Below are 19,592 nucleotides of genomic sequence, written 5' to 3'. Positions count from 1 at the left end.
CACACTTGATTCCACATTATATCCTATGTTCAATTCCACATTCCATTCCACTTTCCATTAGACGTTATATTCCACGTTGAAGTCCATTGCATTTCACTTTGCATTCCACATTCCATTCCATTCCATTACAAGTTCCATTCCACATGCCGTTCCACTTTCCATTCCATTCCATTCCACGTTCCATTCCATATTCCATTGCATTCCTTTCCAAGTTCTATTCCATACTCCATTCCACTTTCCTTTCCACGTTCTATTCCGTTCTATTCCACATTCCATTCCACAACCCATTCTACATTGCGATTCACTTTCCATTCCACATTCCATTAAATTCCCTGCCACATTCCATTCCACATTCCATTCCATTCCATTCCACACTCCGTTCCACATTCCATTCCACTTCCATTCCATTCCATTCCACATTCCATTCCACTTTCCATTCCACGTTCCATTCGATTTCATTCCTTGTTCGATTCCACATTCCATTCCATTCCATTAAACTTTCTATTCCACATTCCATTGCACATTCCATTAAACATTCCATTTTGTTCCATTCCACGTTCCATTCCATATTCCATTCCATTCCGTTCCACATTCCTTTCTATTACACTCCACATTTCATTCTACATTCCCTTCCATTCCATTCCACATTCTATTCCAAGTTCCATTCCATGGAAATCCACGGTACATTCCACGTTTCATTCCACATTCCATTCCACATTCCATTCCCTACCATTCCACATTCCATTCCACATTCCATTCCACATTCCAATCCATTCCATACCACATTTCATTAAACATTCCATTCCATTCCATTCCACATTCCATTCTCATTCCATTGCATTACATTCCATATTCATTTCCACATTCCATTCCATTCCATTTCACAATTCATACCACATTACATTCCATTGCATTCAACATTCCATTCCACATTCCATTCCACTTTCCATTCCATGTTCCATTAAACCTTTCATTCCGCGTTCCATTCCATTCCATTTCGCGTTCCATTCTATTCCATTCGACGTTCCATTTCATTCCGATACACAGTCCATTCCACATTCCATTTCTCATTCCGTTCCACATTGTATTTCACTTTCCATTCCATTCCATTCCATTCCATTACACATTCCATTCCATTTCAATCTACATTCCATTCCATTCCAATCTGCATTCCTTTCCAAATTCCATTCCACATTCCAATACACTCCAATCTATTCCACATTCCATTCCATTGCATTGCACATTCCATTCCACATTCCATTCCAAGTTCCATTCCATTGCATTCCACATTCCAATCCATTCCATTCCTCATTCCATTCCATTAAATTACGCATTCCATTCCATTCCATTCCATTCCATTCCATTCCATATTGCATTACATTCAATTCCATTCCACATTCCATTCCATCGCATTCTGCCTTCCATTCCATTCTATTCGATTCCCTTCCACATTCCACTCCATTCAATTCCATTCCATATTCCATTCCATTCGATTCCACATTCCATTCCATTGCATTCCACATTCCATTCCACGTTCCATTCCATGATGCATTCCTTGTTCCTTTCCACGACCCATTTCACGTTCCTTTCCTTTCCATTCAACATTCCATTCCATTCCATTCCACATTCCTTTCCATTCCATTCCACATTCCATCCCATTCCAATCCACATTCCATTCCATTCCACATTCCATTCCATTTCACTCCACTTTCCATTCCACATTCCATTTCACATTCCGTTCCACATTGCATTCCAAGTTCCATCCCATTACATTCTACATTTCAATTGATTCCATTCCACGTTCCATTCCACATTCCATTTCACATTCCAATCCAAGTTCCATTCCATTCTTTCCAAGTTCCATTCCGCTTTCCATTCCATTCCATTCCTCGTTCCATTCCAGTTTCAATTGCACGTTCCATTCCACATTCCATTCCTTTCCATTCCACTTTCCTTTCCAGATTCCATTCCACATTCCATTCCATTCTATTCCACATTCCATTCCACATTCCATTCCATTCCAAACCACGTTGCATTCAACACTCCATTCCATTCAATTTCACGTTCCATTCCATATTCCATTCCACATTCCATTCCATATTCCATTTTACGTTCCATTCCACGACCCTTCCCACACTCATTTCCACGATACATTGCACGTTCCATTCCACATTCTATTCTATTGCATTCCATTCCCCTCCACATTCCCTTTCACATTCCATTCCACATTCAAGTCCTATTTGCATTCCACATTCCTTTACACGTTTTATTCTACGTTCCATTCCACATTCCATTCCATTCCTTTCCACGTTCAATTCCACGTTCCATTCCACTTCATTCAACTTTCCATTCCATATTCCGTAGAAAATCCCATTCCATGTTCCATTACTTGTTCCATTCTACGTTCCATTCCATATTCCATTCCGTTCCATTCCACATTTCATTCCACATTCCATTCCATTCAATTCCATTCCATTCCATTCCAAGTTCAATTCCATTCCACATTCCATTCCATTCCATTCCATTCCACATTCCATCCCACATTCCATTGCACATTCCGTTACACCTTCCATTCCATTGCATTCTATTCCACATTCCATTCCAGATTGCATTCCACAATCCATTCCATTCCATTCCATGTTCCATTCCTCTTTCCATTGCATTACATTCCACGTTACTTTCCACATTCCATTGCCCTTTCCATTTCACCTTCCATTCCATGTTCCATTCCACGTTCCATTCCGTTCCATTCAATGTTCCATTCCACTTTCCATTCCATTACATTCCCCGTTCCATTCCATATTCCATTGCAGATTCCATTCCACATCTCTTTCCGTTCCATTCCACATTCCATTCTTCATTACATTGCTCGTCCCATTCCACGTTCCATTCCAAGTTCCATTCCATGTTACATTCCATTAAATTCCACGTTCCATTCCACAATCCATTCCATTCTGTTCCACTTTCCTTTGCACATTCCATTCCACATTCCATTCCACATTCCTTTCCATTCCATTTCAGTACATTCCACGTCCCATTCCACTTTCCATTCAATTCCATTCCACGTTCAATTCCACATTCCATTGACCATGCCATTCGATGCTCGACTCCACTTTTGATTCCACGTTCCACTCCATTCCATTCTAATTTCTATTCCACGTTCCGTTAGATTTAATTCCACTTTCCATTCCACATTCCATTCCATTACATTCCACTTTCCTTTGCACTTTCCATTCCACATTCTATTCCACATTCCATTCCACATTACATTCCATTACATTCCACATTCCATTCCATTCTATTCCAAATTCCTTTAGATTCCATTCCATTCCATTCCTCTTTCCATTCCATTCCATTCCATTCCATTTCATATTACATTCCACATTCCATTCCACGTTGTTTTCCATGTTCCATTCCTCATTCCATTCTTTTCCATTCAACATTCCATTCCATTCCATTCCACATTCCATTCCATTCCACTCCACATTCCATTTCACGTTCAATTCCACATTCAATTCCACATTGTATTCCACATTCCTTTCCATATTACATTGCACATTCAATTACATTCCATTCCACTTTCCATTCCACATTCCATTCCAGTTTCCATTCCACGTTCCATTTCAAATTCCATACCATTCCATTCCATTCCATTCCGGATTCCTATCTATTCCATTCCGCATTCTATTCCGCCTTCTATTCCATTCAATTCCGCCTTCCATTCCATTCAATTCCACCTTCCATTCCACATTCCATTCCACGTTCCATTCCACGTTCCATTCCATTCCATTCCACTTTCCATTCCTTTCCATTCCACATTTCATAACTTTCCATTCCAAATTAGATTCAACATTCTGTTCCACGTCCCATTCCACTTTCCATTCCACATTCCATTCCCTGTTGCATTCCTGGTCTCTTTCCACATTCCATTCCACATTCCATTCCATGTTCCATTCCATTCCATTCCACGTTCCATTCCACATTCCTTTCCATTCCATTCCACATTCCATACCATTCCATTCTATTCCATTCAACATTGCATTCCATTCCATACCACATTCTATTCCACATTCCAATCCATTCCATTCTCATTCTTTTCCATTCCATTCCACATTCCATTCCAAGTTTCATTCCACGTTCCATTCCACGTTCCATTCCACGTTCCCTTTCGCATTGCCTTCCATTCCATTTCGCTTTCCATTCCATTCCATTCCACATTCCATTCCACATTTAATTCAGTTCCATTCCACTTTCCATTCCACATTCCTTTCCACATTCCATTCCTCATTTCATTCCATTCCAATCAATTCCATTGCACATTCTCTTCCACATTAAATTCCACATTCCATCCTACATTCCATTCCACATTCCATTCCATTCCATTCCCCATTGCATTCCACATTCCATTCCACATTCCATTCCGCGTTCCTTTCTATTACATTACACGTAACTTTCAACTTTCCATTCCATTCCTTTCCAAGTTCCATTTAATATTCCATTGAGCATTCCATTCCACGTTCCATTCCACATTCCATTCCACGTTCCATTCAATTCCATTACACTATACATTCCACATTCCTTTCCGTTCCATTCCACTTTCCGTTCCACATTCCATTCCACCTTCCATTCCACGTTCCATTCCATTCCAATCCACGTTCCATTCCACACTGTATTCCTTCCACGTTCCATTTCACATTCCATTCCACATTGCACTCCGTTCCATTCCAAGTGCCTCTCCACTTTCCATTCCTCATTCCATTCCATTCCATTCCACATTCCGTTGCATTTCATTACACATTCCATTCCACATTCCAGTCCATTCCATTCCACATTCCATTGCACATTCCAATCCATTCCATTCCAAATTCCAGTCCATTCCATTGCATGTTCCATTCCACATTCCATTCCACGTTCCTTTCGATTCCATTCCACTCTCCATTCCACCGTCCATTCCAGGATGCATTCCATGTTCCATTCCACGATACATTCCATTCCATTCCACTTTGCATTCCACGTTCCACTCCATATTTCATGCCACATTCCATTGAAAATTACATTCCAGAATCCATTCCATTCAATTCCACATTGCATTCCATTGCTTTCCACATTCCAATCCAGATTCCATTCCATTCCACATTCCATTCCACTTTCCATTCCACACTCCATTCCACACTCCTTTCCATACCATTCCATATTCCTTTCCACATTCCGTTCCATTCCATTCCACATTCCATTCCACGTTCTACTGCTCATTCAGTTGTATATTCCATACCACATTCCATTCCATTCCATTCTACATACAATTCCATTCCATTCCACATTCCATTCCATTCCATTCCATTCCACATTCCTTTACACTTTCCATTCAACATTCCATTCCATTCCATTCCACATTCCTTTCCACATTCTATTCTACATTCCATTCCACTCCATTCTATTCCATATTCCATTACATTAAATTCAACATTCCATTCCATTCCAGTTTACAATACACGTTCAATACCTCTTTCCATTCCATTCCAATCCACGTTACATTCCACATTCCATTGCATTCCATTCCACTTTCGTTTCCACATTCCATTCTATATTACATTACTTTCCATTCCACATTCCATTCCACATTCCATTCCACATTCCATTCCGTTCCATTCCACATTCCATTTCATTTCATTACACACTCCATTTCACATTACATTGCGTTCCATTCCACGTACCATTCCACCTTCCATTCCACGTTTCATTACATTCCGTTGCATTCTATTCCACTTTCCATTCCACTCCATTAAACAATCCATTGCACGTACCATTCCACATTCCATTCCACGTTTCATTCCATTCCATTCCCCATTCCAATACATTCCCTTCCACATTCCAATCCATTCCGTTCCACATTCCATTCCATTACATTCCACATTCTTCCACATTGCATTCCAAGTTGCATTCGATTCCGTTCCACTTCCCATTCTGCAACCCACTCCACATTACATTCCACGTTCCATTCCTATCTATTTCATGTTCTTTTCCATTCCATTACACGTTCCATTCCACGTTTCATTCCTCATTCCTTTCCACATTGCGTTTCACGTTGCATTACACTCCATTCCACATTGTATTCCACGTTCCATTCCCTTACCTTCCACATTCCACTGCATTCAGTTCCACATTCGTTTCCATTCCATTCCATTCTATTCCATATTCCATTCCTTTACTGTCAACAGTCCGTTCCATTGCATTGCACATTCCATTCCACATGCCATTTCACATTCCTTTCCACATTCCATTCCACGTTCCATTCCATCGCATTCCACTTTCCATTCCATTCCATTCCGCTTTCCATACTATTCAATTCCACATTTCACTCCATTCCATTGCATTCCGCATTCTATTCCATTCCATTCTGCATTCCATTCCATCCGAGTCCGTTCTATTCCACATTCCATTCCATTCCATTCCATTCCACAATCCATTCCATTCCATTCCATTCCATTCCACTTTCCATTCCACTTTCATTCCACATTCTTTTCCACGTTCCTTTCCATTTCATTCATCAGTCCATTCTATTCCAATCTACGCTCCATTCCACTTTCTATTTCATTCCATTTCACATTGCATTACATTCCATTCCACATTCTATTCCTTTCAATTCCTCCTTTCATTCGATTGCATTGCATTCCATATTCCATACCATTCCGTTCCTCATTTCATTCCATTTCATTGCATTCCACATTCCATTCTATTCCATTCCCATTCCATTCCATTCCATTCCTTTCCATTATATTCCACATTCCATTCCATTCCTTTCCACATTCCTTTCAATTGCACTCCACATTTCATTCCACTTTCCGTTCCACATTATTGTCCTTTCCATTTCACATTCCATTCCACATTCCATTTCATTCCATTTCACATTCCATTCCACATTCCATTCCGTTACATTCGATATTCCATTGCACATTCCATTGCATTCCATTCCACATTCCTTTCCGTTAAACTCCACCTTCCATTTCACATTCCTTTCCATTTCATTCCATATTCCATTGCACATTCCATTAAACATTTGATTCCACGTTCCATTCCATTCCTATCCGCATTCCATTCCACGTTTCATTCCACATTCCATTCCACATTTCATTCCATATTGCATTCCGTTCCATTCCACATTCCATTCCTTTCCATTCCACGTTCCATACTACATTTCCTTCCATATTCCATTCTACATTCCATTCCACATTGCATTCCAAAATGCATTCCACATTCCATTCCACATTCCATTCCATGTTCCATTCCATTCCACTTTCCATTACATGTTCCATTCTATTCCATTCTACATTTCATTCCAAATTCCGTTTCACTTTCCATTCCATTATATTCCATTGCACATTCCATTCCATTCCATTCCAATCCACATTCCATTCCATTCCATTCCAGATTCCTTTCCACTTTCCATTGCAAATTCCATTCCATTCTATTCTACATTCCTTTCAATTCCATTCCACATTCCATTCCATTCCATTCCACATTCCATTCCACTTTCCATTACACATTGCATTCCACCTTCCATTTCATTCCATTCCACGTTCCATTCCACATTCCATTTCACATTCCATTTCACCTTCCATTCCATTCCATTGCATTCAATGTTCCATTCCATTCCATTCAATTCCACGTTCCATTCCTCTCTATTGCATTCCACATTCCATTCCATTCCATTCCACATTCCATTCCATTCCACATTCCATTCCATTGCATTCCTATCCACATTCCATTCAATTACATTCCACATTCCATTCCACATTCCATTGCATATTTACTTCCATTCTATTCTATTCCACATTCCATTCAATTCCATTCCACAATCCATTCCATTCCATTCCACATTCCATTACACATTCGATTCCCCATTCAATTCCCTTCAATTCCACGTTCCATTCCATTCAATTCCACGTTCCATTCAATTCCGTTCCACATTCCATTCCATTCCATTCCACTTTCAATTCTATTCCACTCCATTCCATTCCTCTTTGAATTCCACCTTGCAACCCATTAAATTCCACAATCCATTCCATTCCATTCCACATTCCAGTCCATTCCATTCCTTTGCACATTCCATTCCACATTCCATTCCATTCCATTTCACATTCAATTCCATTCCATTCCCTTCCACATTCCATTCCACATTCCATTTCTTTCCATTTCATATTTCTTTCCATTCCATTCCACATTACATTTCACATTCAATTTCATTCCATTCCACATTCCATTGGAAATTCCATTCCATTCCTTTCCTCATTCCATAATGCATTTCATTCCATATTCCATCCCACTTTCCATTGCACATACCATTCCACAATGTATTACAAATTCCATTCCACATTCCATTCCTTGTTCCATTGCATTTCACTTTCCATTCCACATTCCATTCTATTCCTTTCCACATTTCATTTCATTACATTCCGCATTCCATTCCAAATTCCAATTCACTTTCCATTCCATTCCATTACATTACACATTCCATTCCATTCCTTTCCAATCCACATTCCATTCGATTCCATTCCAAGTTCAATTCCATTCCACATTCCATTCCACATTCCATTGCACATTCCATTCCATTCCATTCTATTCCACATTCCATGCCATTCCATTCCACATTCCTTTCCCCGTTGAATTCCATTCAATTCCACGTTCCTTTTCATTCCATTGAATTCAACGTTCCATTCCATTCCATTCAATACCACGTTGCATTCCATTCTATTGCATTCAACTTTCCATTCCATTCCTTTCCACATTCCATTCCATTCTTTTCCATTCCACATTCCATTCCATTCCATTCCATTCCACATTCCATTCCATTCCATTCCAATCCATATTTCCATTGCATTCCATTCCAAGTTCTATTCCATTCCACATTCCATTCCATTCCATTCCAGATTCAATTACACATTCTCTTCCATTCTATTCTATTCCCCATTCCATTCCATTCCATTCCACAATCCATTCCATTCCATTCCACATTCCATACCACATTCCTTTTCTTTCCATTTCACATTCCTTTCCATTCCATTCCACATTCCATTCCGCATTCAATTCCATTCCATTCCACATTCCATTGGACATTCCACTTCATTCCATTCCACATTCCATACTACATTTCATTCCATATTCCATTCCACATTCCATTCCACTTTCCACTACACATTCCATTCCACATTCCTTTCCTTGTTCCATTGCATTTCCCTTTCCATTCCAAATTTCATTCTATTCCATTCCACATTCCATTCCATTCCCTTCCAGTTTCCATTACACATTCATTTCCATTCAATTCTATTCCCCTTTCCTTTCCATTCCATTCCACATTCCATTCCATTCCATTCAACCTTCCATTACACATTCCATTCCCTGTTCAATTCCCTTCAAGTCCACGTTCCATTCCATTCAATTCCACATTCCACTGAATTCCCTTCCACTTTCCATTCCATTCCATTCCAAATTCCATTCCATTCCATTCCACTTTGCATTCCATTCCATTCTCATTCCATTCCACATCCATTCCGTTCCATTCCACTTTCAAATCCATTCCATTCCACATTCAATTCCACATTGCAAGACATTCCATTCCACATTCCATTCTATTCCATTCCACAATCCATTCCATTCCATTCCACATTCCATTCCACATACCATTCCATTCCATTTCACATTTAATTCCATTCCATTCCATTCCACAATCCATTCGACATTCCATTATTTCTATTTCACATTCCATTCCATTCCATTCCACATTCTATTTCGCATTCAATTCTATCACATTTCCCATTCCATTGGACATTCCACTCCATTCCATTCCACATTCCATACTACATATCATTCCATATTCCATTCCACATTCCATTCCACTTTCCATTACACATTCCATTCCGCATTCCATTCCTTGTTCCATTGCATTTCACTTTCCATTCCACAGTCCATTCCATTCCATTCCACATTCTGTTTCATTCCGTTCCACATTCCATTACAAATTTCATTTCACATTCCATTCCATTCCATTCCATTCCACATTTCATTCCATTCCATTCCAATCCACATTCCTTTCCATTCCAAGTTCAATTCCATTCAGCATTTCATTCCACATTCCATTGCACATTCCATTCCAGCCTATTCTATTCCACATTCCATTCCATTCCATTCCACATTCCACTCCATTCCATTCCACTTTCCATTCAATTCCATTCCACATTCCATTCCACTTTCATTCCACATTCCTTTCCCCGTTGAATTCCATTGAATTCCACTTTCCATTCCATTCCATTGCATTCAACGTTACATTCCATTCCATTCAATTCCATGTTCCATTTCATTCTAATGCATTCCACATTCCATTCCATTCCATTCAACATTCCATTACGTTTCATTCCACATTCCAGTCCTTTCCATTCCACATTCCATTCCATTCCATTCCAATCCACATTCCATTCAATTCCATTCCACATTCCTTTCCCCGTTCATTTCCATTCATTTCCACGTTCCTTTCCGCTGCATTGCATTCCACCTTCAATTCCATTCCATTCAATTCCAAGTTCCATTCCATTCCATCGCATTCCACATTCCATTCCATTGCATTCAACATTCCATTCCAGTCCTTTCCATTCCACATTCTGTTCCATTCCATTCCAATCCACATTCCATTCCATTCCATTCCAAGCTCAATTCCATTCCACCTTTGATTCCATTCCATTCCACATTCCATTCCACATTGCACTGCACATTCACTTCCATTCTATAATATGCCACATTCCATTCCATTCCATTCCACATTCCATTGCACATTCCATTCCACATTTCATTCCACGTTCCATTCCATTCCTATCCGCATTCCATTCCACTTTTCATTCCAAATTCCATTCCACATTTCATTCCATATTGCATTCCTTTCCATTCCACATTCCACTCCTTTCCATTCCACGTTCCATACTACGTTTCATTCCATATTCCATTAAACATTCCATTCCACATTGCATTCCACAATCCATTCCACATTCCATTCCACATTCCATTCCATGTTCCATTCCATTCCACATTCCATTACATGTTCCATTCTATTCCATTCTACATTTCATTCCAAATTCCATTTCACTTTCCATTCCATTATATTCCATTGCCCATTCCATTCCATTCCATTCCATTCCAATACACATTCCATTCCATTCCATTCCAAGTTCAATTCCAATCCACATTCCATTCCATTCCATTCCACATTCCTTTCCACTTTCCATTGCACATTCCATTCCATTCTATTCTACATTCCTTTCCATTCCATTCCACATTCCATTCCATTCCATTCCACATTCCATTCCACTTTCCATTACACATTGCATTCCACCTTCCATTTCATTCCATTCCAGGTTCCATTCCACATTCCATTTCACACTCCATTCCACCTTCCATTCCATTCCATTGAATTCAATGTTCCATTCCATTCCATTCAATTCCACGTTCCATTCCTCTCTATTGCATTCCACATTCCATTCCATTCCATTCCACATTCCATTCCATTCCATTCCACATTCCATTCCATTCCATTCCACATTCCATTCCATTCCATTCCATTCCACATTTCATTTCATTTCTTTCCATTACACATTCCATTCCATTCCATTCCAAGTTTCATTCCATTCCATTCCACGTTCCTTTCCATTTCATTCCATTCCTTTCCACATTCCATAGCATTCCATTCCATTCCACATTTCATTACTTTCCGTTCCACATTCCATTCCATTCCATTCCCCATTACTTTCCATTTCATTCCACATTCCATTCCACATCCCTTTCCATTCCATTCCACATTCCATTTCACTTTCCGTTCTACGTTCCATTCCACATTCCATTTCATATTCCATTCCTTTCCACATTCCATACCATTCCATTACATTCTATGCCTCATTCCATTAAATTCCATTCCACATTCCATTCCAAATTCCATTGCATTCTATTGCACATTCCATTCCATTCCATCGCACATTAATTCCATTCTATTCCACATTCCATTCCTTTCCCTTCCACGTTTGATTCCACATTCCATTAAACGTTCCATTCCACATTCCATTGTCCATTCCATTCCAAATTCCATTCCATTCCATTCCTCGTCCTATTCTATTCCATTCCACGTTCCATTCCACTTTCCGTCCCACATTCCATTCCACGTTTCATTCCACATTCCATTCCACGTTCCATTTCATTCCATTTCACTTTTCATTCCATGTCCGTTCCATTGTATTTCACATTCCATTCCACATTCCATACTACATTCCATTTCACGTTCAATTCCACGTTCCATTCCATTCAATTCTACCTTCCATTCAGCATTCCAATACATTCCATTCTACGTTCCACTCCACATTCCATTGCACATTCCATTCTGCGTTCCATTCCACATTCCATTCCACATTCTATTCCAGGTTCCATTCCACGTTCCATTCCATTCCTTTCCATTCCACGTTCCATTCCACATTCTATTGCACATTCCATTCCACGTTCCGTTCCACTTTCCTTTACACATTCCATTCCACGTTCCATTCCATTCTATTCCGCGTTCCATTCCACATTCCACTGCATTCCATTCTACATTTCATTCAACATTCAATTCCATATTGCATTCCACATTCCATTCCATTCCATTCCACATTCCATTCCACATTCCATTCCATTCCACATTACATTCCACATTCCATTCCATTCCATTATACATAGAATTCCACATTCCATTCAATTCCCTACCACATTCCATTCCACATTCCATTCCATTCCATTCCAAGTTCCATTGCATTCCATTCCAAATTCCATTCCATTGCTTTCCACATTCATAGCATTCCATTCCATTTCACATTTCATTACTTTCCATTCCACATTCCATTCCATTCCATTCCCCATTCCATTCCATTGCATTCTACATTCCATTTCACATCCCTTTCCATTCCATTCCAAATTCAATTCCACTTTCCGTTCTACGTTCCATTCCACTTTCCATTTTATATTCCATTCCTTTCCACATTCCATACCATTCCATTACATTCTATACCTCATTCCATTAAATTCCATTCCACATTCCATTCCAAATTCCATTCCATTCTATTCCAGATTCCATTCCATTCCATTGCACATTAATTCCATTCTATTCCACGTTCCATTCCTTTCCATTCCACATTTGATTCCACATTCCATCAAACGTTCCATTCCACATTCCATTCTACATTCCATTCCAAGTTCAATTCCATTCCATTCCTCGTTCCATTCTATTCCATTCTGCGTTCCATTCCACTTTCCTTTCCACATTCCATTCCACGTTCCATTTCATTCCTTTCCACTTTTCATTCCATGTTCCGTTCCATTGTATTTCACATTCCATTCCACATTCCATTCTACATTCCATTTCACGTTCCATTCCAACTTCCATTACGTTCAATTCCACGTTCCATTCCACATTCCTTTACATTCCATTCTACGTTCCACTCCACATTCCATTGCACTTTCCATTCCGTGTTCCATTCCACATTCCATTCCACATTCTATTCCAGGTTCCATTCTACGTTCCATCCCATTCCTTCCAATTCCACGTTCCTTTCCACATTCTATTGCACATTGTATTCCACGTTCCATTCCACTTTCCATTCCACGTTCCATTCCACGTTCCATTAGATTCTATTCCGTGTTCCATTCCACATTCCACTGCATTCCATTCTACATTTCATTCAACATTCAATTCCACATTGCATGCCCCCTTCCATTCCATTCCATTCCACATTACATTCCACAGTCCATTCCATTCCATTATACATTGAATCCCACATTCCATTATATTCCCTACCACATTCCTTTCCACATTCAATTCAATTCCATTCCATTCCATTAAATTCCATTCCACATTCCATTCCATTCCACATTCCATTCCTCATTCCATTCCATTCCATTCTACATTCCATTCCATTCCATTGCAGATTCCATTCCATTCCACATTCCCTTCCTCATTCCATTTCATTCCGTTCAATATTCCATTCCACTCCACATTGCATTCCACATTCCATTCCATTCCCTTCCACTTTGCTTTCAATGTTCCTTTCCACATTCCATTCCATTCAATTCCACATTACATTCGCCATTCCATTCCATTCAATTCCCCATTCAATTCCCCATTCCATTCCACATTCCATTCCCCATTCCATTCCATTCCATTCCATTCCACATTCCATGCCAAATTCCATTCCTTTCCATTCAACATTCCAATCCACATTCCATTCCACAATCCATTCCATTCCATTCCACATTCCATTCCACATTCCATTCCATTCCATTATACATACAATTCCACATTCCATTCAATTCCATACCACTTTCCTTTACACATTCCATTCCTTTCCATTCCATTCCATTCCATGTTCCATTTCATTCCATTGCATTCCACATTTCATTCAATTCCATTCCGAATTCCATTCCATTCCATTCCTTTCCACTTTCCATCTCTTTCCATTCCATTGCAAATTTCATTTCTTTTCATTCAATCCACATTACATTCCACATTTCATTCCATTCCCTTCCAAGTTCTATTCCATTCCATTCCACATTCCATTCCATTCCATTCCACATTCCATTGCGTGTTCCGTTCCATTCCATTCCACGTTCCATTCCACGATCCATTCCACAATGCATTCCAAATTCCATTCCACATTCCATTACATTCCATTTCCCATTCCTTACCATTATATTCCACAATCCATTCCACAATCCATTCCACATTCCATTCCACTTTGCATTCCTTTCCACACCACATTCCATTTCATATTCCATTCTATTCTCTTCCTTGTGACATTCCGCGTTCCATTCCAGGTTCAATTCCACGTTCCTTTCCACGTTCCATTCCACATTGCATTCCATTCCATTCCACATTCCATAGCTTTCCAATCCTTTCCATTCCACAATCCATTCCATTCCATTCCACAATCAAATCCACTTTCCATTCCACATTCCATTCCACATTCTATTTCATTCCATTCCATTCCATTCCACCATTCATTCCATTCCATTCCACATTCCATTACACGTTCCATTACATTCCATTCCACATTCCATTCCACGTTCCATTACATTCCATTCCACATTCCATTCCACATTCCATTCCACATTCCATTCCACATTCCATTCCATTCTATTCCACATTCCATTCCATTACATTCCACATTCCATTCCACGTTCCATTAAACGTTACATTACGTGATCCATTCCAAGTTCCATTCCATTCCATTCCACGTTCCATTCCACATTCCTTTCCATTCCATTGCACTTTCCTCTGAACTTTCCATTCTACATTCCATTCCACATTCCATTCCTTTCCATTCCACATTCCATTCCACATTCCATTCCACATTGCATTGCATTCCATTCCTTATTCCATTCCATTCTACTCCACATTCCATTCCATATTCTATTCCATTCCATAACAAATTCCATTGCACATTCCATTCCACATTCCATTCCATTCCATTCCACATTCATTTCCACATTCCATTCCACGTTCCATTCTGCATTCCATTCCACATTCCATTCCATTTCATTTCACATTCTATTTCACGTTCCATTCCACGTTCTCTTCCACATTAATTTATACATTACTTTCCGTTCCATTCCACATTCTATTACACATTCCTTTCCATTCCATTCAACATCCCATTCCATATTCTATCCCATTGAATTAAAAATTCCATTCCACTTTCCATTCCACGTTCTATTCCACGTTCCATTCCACTTTACATTCTATTCTATTCCACGTTCCATTCCATTCCTTTCCACGTTTCATTTCTCTCCATTCCACATTCCAGTCCACATTCCATTCCACATTCCTTTTCACATTCCAGTCCACATTAAGCTTCACTTTCCATTCCATTCCATATTCCGTTCCGTTCCAGTCCATATTCCATTCCATTCCATTACTCATTCCATTCCACATTGCATTTTACATTCCTTTCCTTTCCACATTCCATTCCACATTCCAATCCATTCCATTCTATTCCACATTCTATTCCAATCCATTCCACATTACATTACGTTCCATTCCACATTCCTGTCCACAATCCATTACACATTCCATTCCATTCCATTCCACAATTCATTCCACGTTCCATTCAATTCAATTCCACATTCTGTTGCATTCCATTCCACATTCCTTTACACATTCTATTCCACATTCCATTCCACGTTCCATTCCATTAAATTCCGCATTCCATTCCATTTCATTCCAGCCAATTCCACATTCCATTCAATTCCATTACATGCTTCTTACCATTCCATTCCACATTCCTTTCCATTCCACGTTCCATTTCACATTACATTCCACGCTCCATTCCACGTTCCATTCCATATTCCTTTCCTTTCCATTCCACATGCCATTCCATTCTATACCACATTCCTTTCCATTCCATTTCATTCCACTTTCAATTACATTCCATTACATTCCACGTTCCATTCCATGTTCCATTCCTCTTTCCATTCGACATTCCATTCCACCTTCCAATCGATTCCTTTAGAGGTTCAATTCCACATTCCTTTCCGTTCCACTCCACGTTCCATTCCAATCCATTCCACAATTCATTCCACATTTTATTCCGTTACTTTCCACATTCCTTTCCACATTCCATTCCAATCAATTCTACTTTAAATTCCGTTCCTTTCCACATTCCATTCCACATTCCATTCCATTTCATTCCACATTTCATTCCACATTCTTTTCCATTTCATTCCATTCCACATTCCGTTCCACTCCATTTCAAATTCCATTCCACATTCCATTCCACATTCAATTCCATTCCATTCCACACTCCACTCCATTCCATTTCACATTCGATTCCACATTCCATTCCTCGTTCTATTACTTTCCATTCCATTCCAAACTCCCTTCCATTCCATTCCACATTCCATTCCACATTCCATTCCATTTCAGATTCCATTCCACATTCCATTCCATTCCATTCCACATTCCATTCTACATTCCATTCCAATTCATTCTACAGTCCATTTCAAATTCCATTGCATTCCATTCCACAGTCCATTTCAAATTCCATTGCATTCCATTCCACTTTCTATTCCATTGTGTTCCACATTCCATTCCATATTCCATTCCACTTCATTTCACATTCCATTCTATTCCATTGCATATCATTCCGTTCCATTCCATTCCACATTCCATTCCATTCCATTCAACCTTCCATTCCATTCCATATTGAATTCCATTCCATTCCATTCCAAATTTAGTTACACATAGGATTCCGTTCCATTCCACATTCTGTTGCAAATTCCATTCCACATTTCATTCCACAATCGATTCCATTCCATTCCACATTCGATTCCATTCCATTCGACATTCCATTCCACATTCCATTCCACGTTCTATTACTTTCCATTCCATTCCAAATTCCATTCCATTGCATTCCACATTCCATTCCATTTCACATTCCATTCCACTTTCCATTGCATTCCACATTCTATTCCACATTCCATTCCATTTCATTCCACAGTCCATTTCAAATTCCATTGCATTGCATTCCACGTCCCATTCCATTGCATTCTGCATTCCATTCCATATTACTTTCCATTTCATTCCACATTCCATTGTATTCCATTGCATATCATTCCTTTCCATTCCATTCCACATTCCATTACATTCCATTCCATTCCACGTTGCATTCCATTCCATATTGCATTCCATTCCATTCCATTCCACATTCCATTTCACTTTGGAACCCTTTCCATTTCAGATTCCATTGCACATTCCATTCCACATTCCATTCCTCACTCCCTTCCGTTCCATTATACATTCCTTTCCATTCCATTCGTCTTTGCATTCCACAATCCATTCCATTGCACATTCCATTCCATACCATTCCACATTCCATTCCACTTTTGATTGCACTCGATTCCAGATTGCATTCCATTCCATTCCACATTCCACTCTACATTCCATTCCATTGCATTCCATTCCACATTCCATTCTAAATTACATTCCATTCCATTCCACATTGCATTCCATTCCATTCCATTCCACTTTCCATTCCACTTTCCATTACATTCCATTCCACATTCCATTCCACATTCCATTCCACATTTCATTCCATTCCATTCCACATTCCATTCCACATTCCATTCCGCCTTCTATTCCGTTGCATTCCACATTCCATTCCACGTTCCATTCCATTCCATTCCACATTCGGTTGCATTCCATTCCACATCCCTTTCCATTAAATTCCACACTCCATTCCATTCCGTTCCATTTCATTCCACATTCGATTCCATTCCAATCCACATTGCATTCCATTCCATTCCATTCCACATTTCATTCAATTCTATTTCATATTCCATTCCATTCCATTCCACATTCCTTTACACTCCATTTCACATTCCATATCATTCCATTCCTTTCCAGTTTCCATACTTTTCCATTCCATTCCGTATTCCATTCTTTCCATTACACATTCCATTCTATTCCATTCCCCATATCATTCCATGTTCCATTCTTCGTTCCATTCCATGTTCCCTTCCATGTTCTATTCCACGTTCCATTCCACTTTCCATCGTATTCCATTCCACATTCCATTCCACATTCCATTCCATTCCATTCCATATTCTGTACCAGTAAATTCCATTCCATTCCATATTCCATTCCTCTCCATTAAACATCCCATTACACATTCCGTTTCATTCCATTCCACATTCCATTCCGCATTGCATTCCATTCTATTCCAGATTCCATTCCATTTCATTCCACATCACATAACTTTCCATTCATCATTCCATTTCACATTCTATTCCACGTTCCATTCCACATTCCATATCACATTCCATTCCACGTTCCATTCCATTCTAATCCAGAATCCATTCCATTCAATTCCACATCGCATTCCATTCCACATTCCATTCCATTCCATTCAATATCATTCCTCATTCCATAGCATTCAATTCCACATTCCATAGCATTCCAGTCCACATTCCCTTCCCCATCCCTTTGAATTGCAGTCTACATTCCATTCAACATTCCATTCCATTCCATTCCTCATTGCAATGCATTCCAATCCACTTTCCATTCCACATTCCATTCCATTCTATTGCCCATTTTATTACACGTTCCATTCTACATTTCAATCCATTCCATTGCACATTCCATTCCACGTTACATTACATTCCATTTCACTTTCCAGTCCACGTTCCATTCTACATTCCATTCCAGGTTCCTTTCCACGATCGATTCCACATTCCATTTCACTTTCCATTCCACGTTCCTTTCCACAATCCAATACATCCCATTCCACATTCCATTTCATTCCATTCCACATTCCATTCCACATTTTATTCCACATTCCATTCCACATTCCATACCATTCCATTCCACATTAAATTCCACATTACATTCCTTTCCATTCCACATTACATTCCACATTCTATTCCCCGTTCCATTCCATTCCATGTTCCCTTCCACTTTCCATTCCTCATTCCATTCCACAATCCATTCCACATTCCATTCCACTTTCCTTTCCATTCCTTTCAACATTCCATTCCAC

Source organism: Pongo abelii, chromosome Y, assembly GCF_028885655.2.
Source record: "Pongo abelii isolate AG06213 chromosome Y, NHGRI_mPonAbe1-v2.0_pri, whole genome shotgun sequence".
NCBI classification, from domain to species: Eukaryota; Metazoa; Chordata; class Mammalia; order Primates; family Hominidae; genus Pongo; species Pongo abelii.
Note: the sequence above shows the minus strand (reverse complement) of the source record.